General features: G+C 42.6%; 1 pseudogene; it reads left to right on the top strand.

Moving 5' to 3' along the window:
* The first annotated feature begins 1,208 nt into the window (after positions 1–1,208).
* LOC108286882 lies at positions 1,209–2,377 on the top strand (annotated as a pseudogene).
* The last annotated feature ends 2,549 nt before the right edge of the window (positions 2,378–4,926 follow it).

The raw sequence follows: 4,926 nt of genomic DNA, 5'->3' as shown, positions 1-4,926 counted from the left end.
TCCTTCCTTTGCCTCCCAAAATGCTGGGATTATAGGTGTGAGCCACCATACCCAGCCTGTAATACATGTTTTGTTTTTAAGAAAAAAGTGCTATGTTGCAAATAGTTTGAATGGAAGTGAAGTGGTCATAAAAATCGGTAGAGAACATCTCTTTAGAGGTGATGGAAGACACTGACATGAAACATGTCTATAAAAGCTTGAATAAAATGTTTTCATGAAATGTGTGAGTGGGAAAAAGCAATTTTTAAAAATAACATTTTTAATACACGCAATTTTGTATACGCATTTTAAACTAAATTACTGTTATATATTGTAAGAAGATAGTTAAATATTTCATCTTTGCATCAGTGGCCAAAAAGACTTGGCTGTCTGATGAGTGCAGCCCCGGGCTCCAAGTTTCTGACTGCCCTCCTGTGTTGTGGTTGCATTCCCGGAAGGCAGTGGATCTGGAAACACTGGTGGCCACAGACCATGGGAACTACTACTGAGCAAGCGTGTCCCACCTGACTACACGCAGGAGCTCAACCACGCTCCTCCTATGCCGTGAACGCAGCCAACACTTCCAAGTGCCGTTCTCATAGATTTGTTGTAGACTAGCTCAACCATCGCAATGTCACCAAGAAACGGCCCCAACTCTGAGCCTCACTCTAGATTTTATGGATCATGGTGCTGCCCTCTTTTTACCTATTCTTGAAACTGAAAACTGTAGCTTCTATGGAAATGTTAACCTTTGGACCAGGATTTATTAAAACTGTTAAATCAAGTTTAGCCTAAAGCTGCCTCCTTACATATTTTAATTTTGACCGAAAGGTTTCTCTGTACATCATGAACTGTAACAAGTGGAGTTGTAAACAGACTGTAGCCTACACATGCGTCAATCACTGAGTTTTGACCAATCACATGTAGCCAACTTTTCCAATGGTGTTCAAATAAGGCAAACGCTGAGCTGTAACCAATCTGGCTGTTTCTGTACCTCACTTCCGTTTTCTGCACACTTTCCTTTTTCTGTCCATAAATCTCCTTCCACCATGCCGCTGTGCTGGAGTGTCTGGCTCCTTCCAGTTCGTAATGATGTCATACTCCAGCACCTTGTCATACTGCTTGTGTGAGCCTACTCTGGCTCTGGATTTGTGAATCGTTAATTGCTCAAACTCTTTTAAATTTAATTTGGGTGAAGTTTTTCTTTTATCAAGACAAACTACTTTGTAGGCTTCTCTCTGATGCGGGAGCTGCCTCCGTCGCCGCCACCTGGAGGCCTTGCCGGGATGGTGAAGCTGTTCATCCGAAACCTGCCCTGGGAGGCCGCAGAGCAGGAGATCCGCTCTCTTTTCAAGCAGTATGGCAAGGTGCTGGAGTATGACATCATTATGAACTATGGCTTCGTACAGACAAGATGGAGGCTGAGGATGCCATAGGCAACCTGCACCATTACAAACTTCATAGGGTGAACATCAATGTGGAAGCCAGCAACAAGAAGAGCAAAACTTCAACCAAGTTACACGTGGGTAACATCAGTCCCACTTGTACCAACCAAGAACTTCGAGCCAAGTTTGAGGAGTTTGGTCCAGTCATCGAATGTGACATCGTGAAAGATTATGCCTTTGTACACCTGGAGCGGTCAGAGGATGCAGTGGAGACCATCAAGGGCCTTGACAACACAGTGTTTCAAGGCAAAATAATGCATGTGCAGTTGTCCACAAGCCGGCTTCGGACTGCCCCTGGGATGGGAGACTAGAGTGGCTGCTATTAGTGTAAGAATGAAGGGCACTGGTCCAAAGAGTGCCCAGTAGTCGTGTCGCAGACTTTACTGAGCAGTATAATGAACAGTATGGAGCAGTTTGCAGGCCTTCCACCATGGGCTACTGGGAATCCAGGTATTACAATGATGCATATGGAGCATTTGACTACTATAAGCGATACTGGATCTGCTCTTAAGAGGCAGTAGCAGCAGTGGCAGCAGCTTCTGCATACGACAGGCAGAGCAGGCCATGTCCCATCTGCCTCAAGTCCAAAGCACAACTGTGACCAGCCACCTCAACTCTACTTCTGTTGATCCCGACGACAGACACCAATTGCCAAACTCTGACACTGCTGCCACTTCAGCTGCTATGGCTGCTTCTGCGGCCACCACTTCCTCCTATTGTAGAAAGGACAGGAGTCCACTGCATCACGCTACCGCCATGCTCCCCATAGTTGGAGAGTTCTATGGTTATGGGTCAGAAAGTGAGTTATCTCAGGTTTCAGCAGCTACACGGGATTCTCTGTATGACATGGCCCAGTATGAATGGGAGCAGTATGTGGACCGAGCCTGGTACTCAGCCTTTTAAAAACTGGAGGTCCGATAATTGCAGACTGAACCCTTGGGCTGCAGTCATATATGAGAACTTGCTCTCCAGGGTTCCCTTTGCCAGGTTGTTTCCATTCCTTCATGTTTCAGTACACAAAAGGAATTTGTGACCAACTGTTTTCTTTCATAACTTAATTCTTCTAGGTTGACTTTTCTTTCCTCTTGATACTAGTCTCTGCAGCCTTCTACTCTCTTGCTTATATTCTCAGCCTCTGAGCAGCGTTAGGTGAGGATTATGCTGACACTGTCTTTTTCCTGTGCAGTGGAACCCCTCTTATCTTGTTTCCCTAGGAGTTGAATCCTTTTCCCTGCCCACCTGCAGCATCTCCTTTCCCTTTAAAATGACTATACAGTGGCGAGCAGCCTTTTACTCTGCCCTGGTAGCTCTGGACTCTGACACTGAAGTTAATCTTCTGAAATTGCTAGGACCAAGTTTTGTTGTTGTTGTTTTGGTTTTTTACGTCTGACCTGTGATTGTGGTACAGCATTAGCTGAAATTTAGCCTTGTTTTACTCCACTCCTCCCATTTTTAAAAATAATTTTTTGACAAATAAGTGTTTTTAACATATAAGAAAAATAAAGATAAGCATGAGCCTGGTGGTCTGCATGTAGAATATCCAGGGCTCTAAACTCCCGAATATTTAAAATTATAATCACTGTCCCATTGTGTTTCTTTTTGTTGTTGTTGTTGTTACCTTGTTACTTGAGAACTCTTTTCTTATTTCTTTAGGCTAGTAGGAAGATATTAGGGTTTTCCTGTGTGACAGATGATTAAAAAAAAGTGTTTTGAATGAAAGCTGCAACAAATCTACAAACTATGATTTGGGGTGTTTGCTTGAATATAAGATATTTGATGAGGACTTTATAATGCAGCATTAGTTTTCATACCTTCTCTCAAAAATAATTGCCTAAGGCCAGGCACAGTGGCTCACACCTGTAATGCAGTGTTTTGGAAGGCTGAGGTAGAGGATCACTTGAACCCAGCAGTTGGGCTAGGATTGTGCCACCATATCCAGCCTGAGTGACAGAGCAAGACCCCACTTAAAAAAAAAAAGAAGAACTGCCTAAATTTAAATGGAAATATAAGCTTTTTCAGTTAAACATACTCCTAAAAAATAGCATTTTCTTCTGGGATTTGACTACTAAAAATAGCATTTTCTTCTGGGATTTATCAGAAAAAAAATCATCCCCATTGCTAAAAGTTTACTCCAATTTTCCATCACCTGCCCATAAAAAACCCAATTGTTTTAATATTTTAATCAGGATAACTTGGGACTGCATGATCGTCAAAGTTGCCTCCTATTCAGGAAAATATAATATAAGCAATTATGCATTTTCATTCAGTGCATTCAATATCATATCCTAGCCATTTCCCTGAGCTATAATGAAATTGCTGTAAACATAATTTTAATGGCCCCTTAGGGTATTAGAGTCACTGAAAGAAGATCCACAGGGCTAGAACACACTGAACAACGGAGATGCAGAAGGGGATGGTGCTAGAGAGAGGGTGGAGGCCACAGTCTTTTAGGTTATGTTAGGGAATTTGGATTTCACCTTAAGTGAAAGGCGGGATAGCGGTAACTGAGAGAGTTGGATTTTGGAGTCAGACTGACTGAGTTCAAATCTTAACTCTACACTGTTCTAACTGTCAGTTTGGGCAAATTACTTAATTTCTCCAAACCTCAGTTTCCTTATCTGTAAAATAGGATGGTAATCACAAGGCTGTGAAGACTAAGATAAGGCATGTGAGTAATGCACGATAATCTCTGCAAAGTGCCTGACACATTGACTATTAACAAGTGCAATGGGAAGCCATTGCAGTGTTTTTGTGTAGGATAGTGACATGACCCCATTTACTATGTTTTTAAATGATTCCTGGTTTTCATATGGAGGGCTCAGGGTGATTAGCTAGCTGGCTATCAGAAGAGAAGGCTTGGGCTGGGACGGTGGCAGTGAGAAGATGCAAGAAAAATTGTAGAGGAGAAATTGAGAAAGATTTGTGATTAATTGGATGGGATGTGAGGGAAGAGGATGAATCAAAGATGACTTCTAGGTCTCAGGTATGCTTGAACCACTGAGCAGATGGGAATCACTGAGATTTACTAAGAGTGTTAAGATCAAGAGTTTTGGACATGTTAAGTTACTTAGAGACATTCAAGTGGAGATGTGTGTATCCGTGGTATTGGACAAATAGGTCCAGAGCTCAGAAAAATCTGAGCTGAAGGTAAAAATTTAGGATTAGGTGATATTTCAAATCTTGGAAATGGATGAGGTCATCTAGGGAGAGGGAAAGTTCATAAAGAGGACAGAGCTTAGAGCCGTCCCCTAAGCAACTCTGACATTTAGAGGTCAAGTAGAGGAGAAATGGCAGACAAAGGAGAAAGAGATGGAACATCTAAGAAAGCATGGGAGAGAGGATGGCACCATGGAATCCAAGAGAATAGAGTTTCCAGAGTGCTCACTTCTGTGGAATGCTTCTGAAGCCTTCCTGGGCAGCAAAAAGCATCTTGTGTGTTGCAGGCAATGGAGTAAGGAAATAGAAGGCACATGTGAAGTCAGGCATTCTAAGAGGGGTTAGG

Source organism: Cebus imitator, unplaced genomic scaffold, assembly GCF_001604975.1.
Source record: "Cebus imitator isolate Cc_AM_T3 unplaced genomic scaffold, Cebus_imitator-1.0 Scaffold331, whole genome shotgun sequence".
Taxonomy (NCBI): Eukaryota; Metazoa; Chordata; class Mammalia; order Primates; family Cebidae; genus Cebus; species Cebus imitator.
Note: the sequence above shows the minus strand (reverse complement) of the source record. Positions and strands in the feature narration are given on the sequence as shown.